This window comes from Pseudorasbora parva, chromosome 25 (genome assembly GCF_024679245.1).
Source record: "Pseudorasbora parva isolate DD20220531a chromosome 25, ASM2467924v1, whole genome shotgun sequence".
Classification (NCBI taxonomy): Eukaryota; Metazoa; Chordata; class Actinopteri; order Cypriniformes; family Gobionidae; genus Pseudorasbora; species Pseudorasbora parva.
In genome coordinates this window covers 16,392,726-16,407,079 of record NC_090196.1, presented here as the reverse complement: position 1 = coordinate 16,407,079, position 14,354 = coordinate 16,392,726, and positions in this window count along the sequence as shown.

Genomic DNA, 14,354 nt, shown 5'->3' with positions numbered 1-14,354 from the left:
TGATACACATGGGAGATGAATAAAATGAAACATCATTATGCAGTGTTAGAGCTTGCTTTCACTGAGGGAGACATGGTGTGCATTACAGTTTAGAAGTTATGAGATTTTGAAAAGATTATTTAATACAGTTTGAGGGGAGTGGTTAAAAGTTACATGTTCTGGCTGGGTTATATAGAGTGTATGTATGTATACGCATACACATATACACTGATAAGGCACAATATTATGACCACTGACAGGTGAAGTCAATAACACTAATTATCTCTTCACCACAGCAAATGTTAGTGGGTGGGATATATTAGGCCGCAAGTGAACATTTTTACTGAAAGTTGATGTGTTTCAAACAGGAAAAACGAGCAAACGTAAGTATTTGAGCTAGTTTGGCAATAGCCAAATTGTGATGGCTAGATGACTGGGTCAGAGCACCTCCAAAACTGCAGCTCTTGTGGGGTGATACATGGAGGCCCCACCTTGCAACTTACAGGATTTAAAGGATCTGCTAATAACATCTTGGCTAAAATTTGTGGCATGCTGTCAGTTACCTCAGAAAATGAGTCATCCATCAATTTTAAAGGCAAATCAAAAACAGAATTTGACAGATATTCACTTATAGTGAGTCGCTGGAGATATGATCTGTATTTTTACTGTTATTAACCAAGCACTGCTTTTGCAGACTTGACAAAAAATCCTAAATGTGGAACTGAATTAATTGTAAATTAGCAATGTGCCACCCAACTCATGACCTTGCACTGCCTAATATGCATTTGTCACTGAAGGGTAATTAAACTGAAGGGTAATTGTTACATCAGGATAATAAAAAAAAAAAAAAACATTAAAACTACAGTTAGGCTACATTAAAGATTATAATAAAATATGTTATACAATTCTAAACTTTCTTTCATAATAGTGAACAATGCAGTAAAATGGAATTGTTACTATCCTGTATCCTCATGGATAAGACTAAGTTTATTACTATTTAAACTTAAAAGTTCAGAATATGTGAAGAACTGAAGTCATTTCTTCTTTTTAATTAGGAAAGTAAACATGCATGAACTGATTTTATTCTAAAGGTTTAAGGTAATCCTGCGTTTATTTTTTGTGTTCTCATTTGCATGCCAGCAAATATAAATTAGGCTACTTAAGTTATAATCATAATTAATGAATAACCGTATAGGATAAGACATGATTTGAAGAACGATTTGATATTGTGATCGTATGGCGTTGCATGTATTTCTAAGTTTAGATGCAGTTCCTCCTTCAGACCATCAGATGTCATTATTGTCTCCTTCATAGCGCAACTATATGCGGTTTATCACGTTCCTCTCAGAAATAGCTTTTTATAGCAGATTATTATTGTCTTAATTTGAACAGTTAATTCCTGTAAACCGGACTTCTTTATCTGAAATGTTTTGCTTAAATTGTGCTTATGCAATAATTCCTAAAAATAAACTAGTTTGAAATTGTGCCTAAGGCAAATGTAAATGTTTTCAAATACATTCTGGGGCCAGTGTGGATGTGTCTACTTTAGATATCTCATAATAAATTAATGAAGAAAGGCCCCGAAAGTGAACACTAATGGCTTCGATCAAGTTGGATACATTTACTGAACCATGCCAGCTGAGACCTTGCTGTCTCGCACAGTGGGAGCTGGTATGACCAGCAAAAACACAGGAAGGGTCGGATGTAGCTTTACTGTACCTGAAGACAGCTTCTTCCTTTTGGTATGAAAAATAAACCGGTTGTGGTAAAACTGAAGGTATGTTTAATATTAGGGCAAGAGTTGAAAAAATAGTGAGAGTCTCCATGAAATCCAAATCGACAAATCTTATGTTTTATGGAATATTGAATTGTGTATTTATCCGTGCACAACATTATTTTATTTACTTATTTATTTCGATGTGCCCTTGTAATCTTTAAAGGCACAATATGTAAGATTTTCAATTAAAATATAAAAAAAACACTAGAACAATTTGTTGACATGTAGCCTTACATTATCAGCCTAATACATTATCCCAAATGTTTCCAACAATGTTTATATCAAGAGAAATAAACTATTTTATTTAGGACACGGACCATGTCTGCGAGATGCCTATGACATCATACCCGTTACCCTCGATTTACGGAAACCATGGAAACACGCTTTAATGTGATGTGTTTTTATTAGACAGGTAAGCAACTCTTTGGATACACTGATCGATAGAAACCGTATTAGTTCCATACATAGACAGTAAAAGAAATGGACAGAGCTATCCCATTGACTTCAACGGCGGAAAGTGATGTCAGTAAAGGAGCACTCACTTCCTGATGGCTGAGCGAACTGCGCAGGCTCAGACTGAGCTTGACGACGTAGATGTGACGTGAGCAACCTGTCTGACAGTTCTAGGTCTTCTAGTAGTTGTGGAAAGTGAATTCTGAATCACGTTGTTTAAATATTTTCTCCCGTTGCTTTTGGCTCACTATGGGCTTCTCCCCATTCTTCCCTCTTGACTTTATCAGACTTTTGTCTCCACGTACCCCCGACTGTCTCATAGACAGTAAAAGATTGCCTGCGAGCGTCTCCTCATACGGTAACTGTGCGACAGAGTCGCATTGGTTATGAAGCAATCGTTAGCCTATTTTTACAAAAACAGCTTCTGCGGGGCGATAGTGTAAGATACAATAACGGAGCCTTGTATGCATTGTCGTGTTTCTTTAGAAATAAAAAATGGACAAATGGCGTCTTTAAACGCCTCAGATGTAAAGTTATTCACTGTCAAAGTGACTCAAAAATGAATGGGAGTCAATGGGATGCTAACAGCAGGTGATGGCTTGGTTAGCAATGGCAGCCCCATGGGGTGGAACGCTTTCCGAGCGCTAGATAACCCCCTTGGTTCCGTACCCTGATTCCCTAAAGGGAACAGAGCCGTACATCAAACTACATGACAGACTGAAAGCTTTAATTCATTGTTACATAACTTAATACAGTCTTATTGTTTAAATCTTGTTTTCTTGATTCACAGCAGGTACCATCTTTTACTATGCCTAATATCGTTCTAGTTTACTACAGAGTGCAAGTGTCTCATAGCCTTGTATACAGACTTTTATTAGCATACCATAACTTTCAACACTCAAATGTATCTAATATGATAAAACAGTGCTCCATTACGATTGGTTGACCTCATGTGAGTGACACATTCTCTTGGCCCTACACCAACCTCATCGGAGAGGAGTCACTTCAGGGCAGGGGAAGTTTTACTTAAAGTGACAGTATGTAATTTCGCAAAACTTACCAAAATAACGTAGCCTGACGTGGTCATACTCAATTCTAGTCAGAATATGAGTCTGAAACTGCTCCATTGGGCTGTGATTATGGGGCGTGTTTCAACCGAACCAGGAAAGACATCAATTGGATAGAGCTACAACTAATCAGAGCAACGAAGCGACGCATTGTCAAATGTCAACAGAGCTCAACTGCACTGTGTTGCCAAGTCCGTTTTTTTTTCTTTCTTTTTTCGCGGGTTGTTTTCTATATCAGCGGGTTGAAGCGACTATTATGTGATATATAGACCCATGAGTGTGAATTTTAGCAGGCAACCTTGCCAAAATAACACACATTTTACCCCCCAAACGCCATTTTTCCCCCAGAGAACCCCCCGAGAAGCTATTGTTTTTAGAGATAGTAGTTGGCGGGTTTTGTTGTAAAAACTTGGCAACCCTGTCTGCACGCGCGCTGAAATCAGGCTGGAATACACAATCTTTGCCGGTGTTGTAAAAAATAATTTAATGATACACAGAGTACTTACCCAACATGATCATCATTTCTGAGAGAAATTGTGAAGGTGAAATATAATCAAACAAATATAATCCAAGCCCCTTTGATGACGTGCATGATTACGTTACTGTTGATCATCTGTCCATCATCGTCTAAAGCCCGCCCTGATGATTTCATTGGTCCGAACAGTTTCTGTTCGGAGATAATTACTCCTCTATTGAGCAATGCCAGACCGAACTGCCCAACCTAAAAAAAATTGTGGGCGGGGAAGTTCAGCCGGCATCCAGGCTAAAAATAACGCCTTTTTTTCGTGGAGGTGCTTTTATTATGCTGTAAGCAACCGCTTTTGCTTCGTCCGCTCATGGGGTAGGCCTAGCCTATGTGGTGTAACGGAGCACTGTTTTATCATATTAGATACATTTGAGTGTTGAAAGTTATGGTAGGCTAATACAAGTCTGTAAAAAAAAAAAAAAAAAGATTAATATAAACCTCATGTTTAATTCTTGCATCAAATATCATCAGTGGTTGTATATCAAGAGCAGGGACAGTTTTTATGCATTTTATTTCATGATTTCACCGGAACAAATAGAAATAGCCTCCCCGTCCACAATAAGTTTTCCAAAAGTTTCTCATCTAAGACACATCAGTAAACGCCAAATTCAACTTACTGCGCATGCGTAAAAGCTCTGAGATGACACAGACATCGTAGTTATCACACAATTTTTCTGAGAGAATTTTATTTAGCAAAATATCTCACCATTCACTGATATGTCCAGGTTGCTCTCAGTCAACCATTATTAAGTTTGGTCTAAAACACAACTCAAATGCAAACTAATTGCATGTCATCCTTGCAGGACTGTGATAAAGTGAGCAAAATAATGTATTTTAGCAACTGCGTGAAAATGAATACATAACTGGCACAATAGCAGTATAAAGATATGTATTTATTTGTGCAAATGCCTCACATGACTAAACATGCGTCATTTTCAAATATTTCCGTCACCACACAACGACGCGAAAACATTTATTTCAAATTTATCGGCTTTGGAGAGCGTTTAAAAAAAAAACTACGCTTTCGTTGACGTAAAACGCCCTCTCCCAGTGGACGGAAGGCCAAAACGGAGAAAAAAAAGATGCGTTTTCAAATGCATTTTAAGCTGTGTTTTTGACATGCAGGCCTCATATAAATCAGATGCAAGAAAGAAAAGACTATTCGCAACTTCTGTTTCATGTCGACTTGACAGCTGATACTGACATTCAGGCTATTTAAGTATTTGACACTTTACTCTTATCACTTGTTTAGCTTACAGGCAGTCAAGCAATTCTTATTTTAATCTTCAATCCTCCGCTGTCAGTAGCGAGATGCTTGTCACTGCTGCAAGGAACTTTTCAACAGATGGTGATAAACCTGTTAGCACTTTATTTCACACATTTCCAACGCCCACCCTTCCTTTTTATCCCCTGAGCTCATAACTATTTTAAGCTCCCTATAGATTCCCAAAACAACAGGAACATGATGAAGAAAATTTGAGCTGGTGAAATAGCAATAGGTCTAATCCTAATTCATTTAAAAAATAAATAAATATGACTGCACGATGATTATCAAATCAAAGGCTGTGATTTAATTAACCCTTGCTCATGAATTATGATACCTCAGTCAGGATTTCCCCCCTGTGTTTTTATTGCTCTTAGGGCATGAAAAACAAGATTTGAAATGTATTTTAACAAAGGCCTTCTAAAGCGAAGTGGCACGTTAGTGTACAAAAAAATATCCATATTTAAAACTTTATAGACTAAAATAACTAGCTTCCGGCGGTCAGCTGCGGTACGCACGCGAAAGAGTAAAAAGTTATGGTGAAAGAGTAACCCTTGATCTTGACGCATGCATATTGATGAACTAAACCTTTAACATAGCCTGACGTGGTCATACTCAATTCTAGTCAGAATATGAGTCTGAAACTGCTCCATTGGGCTGTGATTATGGGGTGTTTCAACCGAACCAGGAAAGACATCAATTGGATAGACCTACAACCAATCAGAGCAACGAAGCGACGCATTGTCAAATGTCAACATACTTCAACTGCACTGAGTTGCCAAGTCTGCGTTTTTTTCCCAGCGGGTTGTTTTCTATGTCCGCGGGTTGAAGCGTCTATTGTGTGATATACCCATGAGTGCGAATAGCAACCTTTTAGCAGGCAACCTTGCCAAAATAACACACATTTTAACCCCCCAAACGGCATTTTTCCCCCAGAGAACCCCCCGAGAAGCTGTTGTTTAGGGCTAGTAGTTGGCGGGTTTTGTTGTAAAAACTTGGCAACCCTGTCTGCACGCGTGCTGGTATCAGGCTGGAATACACAATCTTTGCCGGTGTTGTAAAAAAAAAATATATATTTAATGATACACAGAGTACTTACCCAACATGATCATCATTTCTGAGAGATATTGTGAAGGTGAATGCATATACAAACAAGCTCTCCGTTTAGGTTTCGAAAAAATATAATCCAAACCCCTTTGATGACGTGCATGATTACGTTACTGTTGATCATCTGTCCGTCATCGTCTAAAGCCCGCCCTGATGATTTCATTGGTCCGAACAGTTTCTGTTCGGGGATAATTACTCCTCTATGGAGCAATGCCAGACCGAACTGCCCGACCTAAAAAATGTGTGGGCGGGGCTAAGTTCAGCCGGCATCCAGGCTACCTTTAACATAATCCAGTAATAAAACAGCAATATTGTGTATATTTAACAAACAATGAGTAAAATTACATAAAATCATGTAAAGCCTATAAAATATACAAAATATATAAATGTGACATATTGCAAACGCAACTGAACTTCATACAAATTGAACTACATATCTTTGATATCAAAACATGAGGACGCGATTCCATCAAAGATCTCTACAACCTGTTAAGGTACAACTGTCGAAACCCAAACCCAAGATGCTCCCTCCAGTGTACCAGAGTATGTCGATTTACCCTTACTAGCTGATCATTCTGATTTTGTTCAAGATAGACACGTTTCTATAGCTCTCCAATGAGAAAACCTAGCGATCAGGTGTTTTCAATCTCATCTGAAATTTGCAGTGTTGGGGGTAATGCATTAAAAGTAACATGCGGAACACAATCAGATTATGTTTTAATGTAAGGAGTAAAATAATGGATTACAAAAAAAAACAAAAAACAGGCATTATGTAATCATATTACTTTTGGGGGGTGAAATGCTGTTTCATGCATACTGAGCTTTTTACACTGTTAAAGACTTGGATTCCCATCCTAAACATAGACAAAGTTTCAAAAACTAATGTTGGACTTTGATGGAGTATTTCTGTGTCAAAATTACTCCTTCCGGTTTCTCACAAGTTTCGGAGAGTTTTTTTCGGGTATAGGTTAGCTCGACGTGAACAGAGCGGAAGGTCCGCTGCATTTGAACCGTTTTGAACGCAGAAATGACGGTAAGCTTCACAACATCGCTTCATTTGCGTCGCAAAGTGGATCTCCACGGTCACTGCTGTCACAGGACTTCACCAAATCATACCAAAGAAGTGTGTTTTTGACGGAGCGGTCCCAGCGATAAAGGTTCCGTCCTGCTTTGGAAGCAGTCGGTGAGTAAAACTGCTTCAAATGTCTGTGCTGTTGGCTATCGTCACGTGAGTAAACATCAGTAAACGACACGATCGCGTGCTTCGTCATTCAAATGCGCTAACGGTTACTCCATTGTTGTTCTCTGTATAACGTTACACTAGTCCGACGTGCAAAAACGTTTTGCTTGCTACCGCTAAGGTTTAGTCGCATACAATAGTCCATAAACCGAATCATGTCCTCATAAACTGCGAGTAAATACACACAAATGTTGACAGGTCAGTAAATACAGTACATACCACAGAGACGGACGTCCTGCTGCTGCTGTTTCTCCTGTTCAATTTATTTCAGCCTCCGAATCTGATTCTGGATCATATATCTATTAGCTGAGATCGTCAAGGGTTTCTCCACGCTTGAAGACGTCACCGCTTTGTGCGCATTCGTCATTCTTTAGCTAAAACATAAACAAAACAAAACATAATGCAAAATCCTGGCCTGGTCCTCTCTCGTCCTTCACTGTCGTGGCTCCTCCTTTTATGCGTCCGAGCTCCTCCGTGAGACACGAGACCGGTGCGGCGCACAGCTGGCGCTCATCATCACTCAGCCCACCAGCGAAATCACTTTGAAAATAGCGGAAGAAAAGCAAAAACGTAGGTATCATTACATAACTTAATGTCTAATGTTAAAGCTTGTATTTACGTCTGTGCTCATTAGAAGCAAGACTAGCCGACATCTTGGAAGTGACATCAAATGATTCATCTCGCTGAGGTCAGGGTTGATCGTAACCCAAGTTTAGAAGTCGAATATCCTACTTTGATTGGTGTTTCAGACGTTATTTCCAAGAAGGGGGTTGGAAAAATTCTAAGTGTCATCCGTCTGGAATGCAGCATTAATACCACTTCAAAGTGGGCGGGATTATAGACTGATCGCTATAGTTGCGTCACCTCTAGTGCCATGACATCACCATTAAGGCGACACAAACAAACGTGTCGCAATGGAGCATATCGATGGAACGGTGTTCTTGATTCTCGGCATGTGGATGTTTTTCACTGCAGGTTTGTTTGGTGACTCGTGTCGCAAATCCAATGACGCTGGTAGTGAAGATTCTCTCTGACCAATCAGTGATCAGCAGTGTTTACACACCACATTTTAGTATCAGGGCAGCTCGCTTGGAACCACAACCGAGGTGTTACTATTTAAGCGAGCTGTACCAAACTGTACCACGGAGTGGAAAGCACCATTAAAGAACTACATGGCAGGGTGAATGCAAATGTTTATCAGAACCTCCTTTGGCTCTGATTTTCATGCAAGACCTAAATGACCTTTCAATGAACCCTGTCACACTGCTAAAAGGGTATAGTCACACAAAGCATAGGATTTAGGGTATAGGACTTAAGGTGGTTGTTAAAGGAAGGGCTGTTTGATAAAGTGGAAGGTTGCAGACCTGGATCAGGTTTGCACACACTGCAGGAGGGATTTTGGCCCACTCCTCCAAACAGATCTTCTCTAAATCAGTCAGGTTTCTGGCCTGTCGCTGAGAAACAGAGTTTGAGCTCCCTCCAAAGATTCTCTATTGGGTTTAGGTCTGGCGACTGGCTAGGCCACGCCAGAACCTTGATATGCTTCTTACAGAGCTTTGGGTCATTGTCATGACTCATGTTGGACAATGCCTTGACCCAGCCTTGACCCATCTTCAATGCTCTAACTGAGGGAAGGAGGTTGTTCCCCAAAATCTTGCAATACATGGCCCCGGTCATCCTCTCCTTAATACAGTGCAGTCACCCTGTCCCATGTGCAGAAAAACACCCTCAAAGTATGATGCTACCACCCCCATTCTTCACAGTAGAGATGGTGTTCATGGGATGGTACTCATCATTCTTCTTCCTCCAAACACGTTTAATGGAATTATGGAATTATAGTCCAAAGGAGATTGACACTCATGTTTAGCTTCTTCCATTTTCTAATGATTGCTCCAACAGTGGACCTTTTTTCACCAAGCTGCTTGGCAATTTCCCCGTAGCCCTTTCTAGCCTTGTGGAGGTGTACAATTTTGTCTCTTTAGACAGCTCTTTGGTCTTGGCCATGTTGAATTCTTACTGATTCTATGGAGTGGACAGGTGTCTTTATGCTGCTAACGACCTCAAACAGGTGCATATAATTAAGGATAATAAATGGAGTGGAGGTGGACATTTTAAAGGCAGACTAACAGGTCTTTGAGGGTCAGAATTCTAGCTGATAGACAAATGTTCAAATACTTATTTGCCATATGTGTTCAAGCTATGGCACAAAGTGAGAAAGGCTGACTTGTGGTAAACCTTTGGATTATATATCGAAAAACACAGGACACCTGAAATCAAGCGCAGCTGACATCTGAGGTTTCACACCTCAGGTGGTTGCATCTCATTAGTGGAATGAATTCTGACTGATCCGGCACCATTTTGTCAACTGCTCTCATGAGTTTTCGGTCACGCATATCTTTAGGTAAGTGAAGTTTTAGCATTTCAAAGTCTTTTTAAGGTTATTTTGTGCAGCATTATGTATTTGTTTGAGGAGAGTGTCGAATTATCCTCAGTTGAGTGTATTTACCATTTCAATCCCATGTGTAATGCAGCACACAGTCACCGAACGAGTCATTGATTGATGATTTAAAACTCTGGACTAGTTTTCCTGCGTGCGTCCGTTTTTAACGCGCCTCAACTATCGTACAGTCTGACATTTATGACAGTTTTGGTCTTACAGTGTGACATGGCTTACAGCACTGATTCCTCTTGTACAGCCTGACAAGTAACAATCGTGAAGGATATACTAAATCTGATAGTGTGCACCCGGGTTTAGATTTGTTGCGGCCGCGACATATTGTTACTTTTGTAAACGCGGGTGTGTTGTGGCCATGAGATCTTCTGAGGGGAACGCCATCTTTTTGTTCGCGTCTATGAGCTTAAAGCGATGGTTACTCGCCCTCATGTTGTTCCTAAGGATTTATTGAATGTGTGTTATAGATATTAGTTTTTTTTTTTTTTTTTTTGGTGCAAAAAAATATTTAAAAAATCAATAAATTCAAATCTTAACCTGGCTAGTGATGGATTACATTGTTTTAAAACAAAAAAAAGTGACAATAAATGATGACCGAATTATATTTTTGGTTGAACTATCCCTTTAGTTTAACATTTATTTTAATCATAATTATGCAGACCTAGCTTCCAGGTTGCATTGCTATTTACATTATTTAAATTCAACTTGTTAATGCAGGTGCAGTCAGTTGACACAACGCGAATCCCAGCAACACACTTCCAACACTGATTAGTGTCACAATTCACCAGTGTGAGTGCCCGTGCTCGCCACCAGAAGGCACTTCAATCTGGACTGTCATTCTATCATAAACTACATTACCCATTATCCTTTGCCCGGACTCATTAGCACCTATGATTAGCACTCACTGTTTACACCTGTGTTTTCTTCACCATATATAAGCCTGGTTATCTCTGTCATTCACTGCAATGTCTTGTTTTGTGTACACTGCATTTCTGAGCATTTTCTCTGGTTTCATGTCACTTGGTTTGTTGGATTTCTTGCCTGTTTCCCGGATTACCCGTTTCTCCTGTCATGTTTGCCTTTTTGGACTGTTTGCTTGTGTATGACCCTCTTAATAAATACTGAATTTAGATCTCCTACCTTCTGTGTCAGAGCGGTTGTTTACAATTAGAGACTTTATTTACCTTGTGAAGTTGTTGTTTGTTATCTTTAGCAAGTTACTGTGATCCCCTCCCTTCTACTTTAACTCTCATTGCTTGTTGAGCATAATACACACTTGAAATTTGGTGTAAAATTAAGTCTAGACTCTTTGAATGTTATTTATTTTAATATAAATGGTTTCTGAGTGACTGTAAACATTTGTCAAAAGTAAATTATTGAATACATTTTTGTTGTTGATTTACCATGGAGTTAATAAGACTTTTACATAATGCTCAAAGTTGCATGTGGGCCACATAAGGGCCATTAGATTTTAACAAAACACAGCCATACTAAAATTCCATATAAGGGCCACATACAATTGTATGGTTTGGCTCACGTTTGGTGGAGTTATGGCACTGCTTTGGCTGAGCTGTGGTAAAGAAGAAGTGGGCCAGATCTGGGCCGGCAAACACAAACTAATCTGGGCCACATCTAAGCTGTTTATCTGGGTCAGATCTGGGCCAAAGGAAATTTGCTGACTGGGACAGAACTGGTGAAGCAAACTCAGAAAACACCGGGGCTGAACCGGTCTTGAAGAGCTGAGAGGACCGGACACCCGTAGAGGGAGAGGCAGTGCTATAGAGACGATCACAGCCAGGTACAGGGCCACGAAGGTCTACTTTAAGCAAATGCAGGACTCAAGCAAAACCTAGGCGCAAAGCTGTAACAGACAATCAAGACAACACACACTCACCTAAAGGATTATTAGTAACACCATACTAATAATGTGTATTTCCCGCTTTCGCTTTCAGAACTGCCTTAATTCTACGTGCCATTGATTCACCAAGGTGCTGAAAGCATTCTTTAGAAATGTTGGCCCATATTGATAGGATAGCATCTTGCAGTTGATGGAGATTTGTGGGATGCACATCCAGGGCACGAAGCTCCCGTTCCACCACATCCCAAAGATGCTCTATTGGGTTGAGATCTGGTGACTGTTGGGGCCATTTTAGTACAGTGAACTCATTGTCACATTCAAGAAACCAATTTGAAATGATTCGAGCTTTGTGACATGGAGCATTATCCTGCTGGAAGTAGCCATCAGAGGATGGGTACATGGTGATCATAAAGGGATGGACATGGTCAGAAACAATGCTCAGGTAGGCCGTGGCATTTAAACAATGCCCAATTGGCACTAAGGGGCCTAAAGTGTACCAAGAAAACATCCCCCACACCATTACACAACCACCACCAGCCTGCACAGTGGAAACAAGGCATGATGGATCCATGTTCTCATTCTGTTTATGCCAAATTCTGACATCTGAATGTCTCAACAGAAATCAAGCCTCATCAGACCAGGCAACTGTCCAGTTTTGGTGAGCCTGTGCAAATTGTAGCCTCTTTTTTTTTTCCTATTTGTAGTGGAGATGAGTGGTACCTGGTGGGGTCTTCTGTTGTTGTAGTCCATCCACCTCAAGGTTGTGCGTGTTGTGGCTTCACAAATGCTTTGCTGCATGCCTCGGTTGTAATGAGTGGTTATTTCAGTCAAAGTTGCTCTTCTATCAGCTTGAATCAGTCGGCCCATTCTCCTCTGACCTCTAGCATCAACAAAGCATGTTCGCCTACAGGACTGCTGCATACTGGATGTTTTTCCCTTTTCACATCAATCTTTATAAACCCTAGAAATGGTTGTGTGTGAAAATCCCAGTAACTGAGCAGATTGTGAAATACTCAGACTGGCCCGTCTGGCACCAACAACCATGCCACGCTCAAAATTGCTTAAATCACCTTTCTTTCCCATTCTGACATTCATTTTGGAATTCAGAAGATTGTCTTGACAAGGACCACAACCCTAAATGCATTGAAGCAACTGCCATGTGATTGTTTGATTAGATAATTGCATTAATGAGAAATTTAACAGGTGTTCCTAATAATCCTTTAGGTGAGTGTGTATACATACATACATACATACATACATACATACATACATACATACATACATACATACATACATACATACATACATACACACACACACACACACACACACACACACACACACACTTACTGTATATTATGTAAACAAAAACTAATCGATTTGACAGCCCTAATATTTTTGTACATAAATTCCATGTTTCTAAATGATGAGTAATATAATTACCACAGACACTGAAATGCACGGAAACCCATGATAATGCATCCGTTATTCCATTAAGCTAATGCAACATGATATTTCAAGTTGCCTTGATTGAATTTAAATATACAAAGCTTTCAGGAAGTGACTGGCCTATTGATGGTCTATATTTTTTTTCAAAAGTGTGTTTAACTGTTTGGAAGCAGATCTCCTAGAAGTGGTGAACTCCTCACTTCTCTACGGGACTTTTCCAACCGCCCTTAAAATTGCAATAGTTAAGCCTCTTCTGAAAAAGAGAAATCTAGATAACTCCATACTGAGCAACTACAGACCAATCTCAAATCTCCCCTTCATAGGCAAAATCATCGAAAAAGTTGTTTTCGATCAACTAAACAAATTCTTAAACTCAAACGGATTCTTTGACAATTTTCAATCTGGTTTCCAACCGCATCACAGCACAGAGACAGCGCTCATAAAGATTATAAATGATATTCGCTTAAATACTGATACAGGCAAAACATCAATTCTGGTTCTACTCGATCTCAGTGCTGCATTCGACACTGTTGACCACAACATACTTCTAGACAGGCTGGAAAACTGGGTCGGGCTTTCTGGGATGGTCCTCAGATGGTTCCGATCATACTTAGAAGGGAGAGGTTATTATGTGAGTATAGGAGACCATAAGTCTGAGTGGACGTCCATGACATGCGGAGTCCCACAAGGGTCAATTCTAGCACCTCTCCTGTTTAACCTGTATATGCTGCCACTGAGCCAAATAATGAAAAAGAACAATATTGCTTACCACAGCTATGCTGACGACACCCAGCTCTACTTAGCACTGTCACCTAATGACTACAGCCCCATTGACTCGCTGTGCAAATGCATTGATGAAGTTAACGACTGGATGTGCCAAAACTATCTTCAGTTAAACAAAGACAAAACTGAAATCATTACATTTGGAAACAAAGATGAAATTCTCAAGGTGAAAGCGTATCTTGAGGCTAAAGGTCTGATAACAAAAAATCAAGTCAGGAATCTTGGTGTAATTTTGGAGTCAGACCTGAGTTTCAGTAGTCATGTCAAAGCAATAACTAAATCAGCATACTATCATCTGAAAAATATTGCAAGGATTAGATGTTTTGTCTCCAGGCAAGACTTAGAGAAACTGGTTCACGCTTTCATCACCAGTAGGGTGGACTATTGTAATGGCCTTCT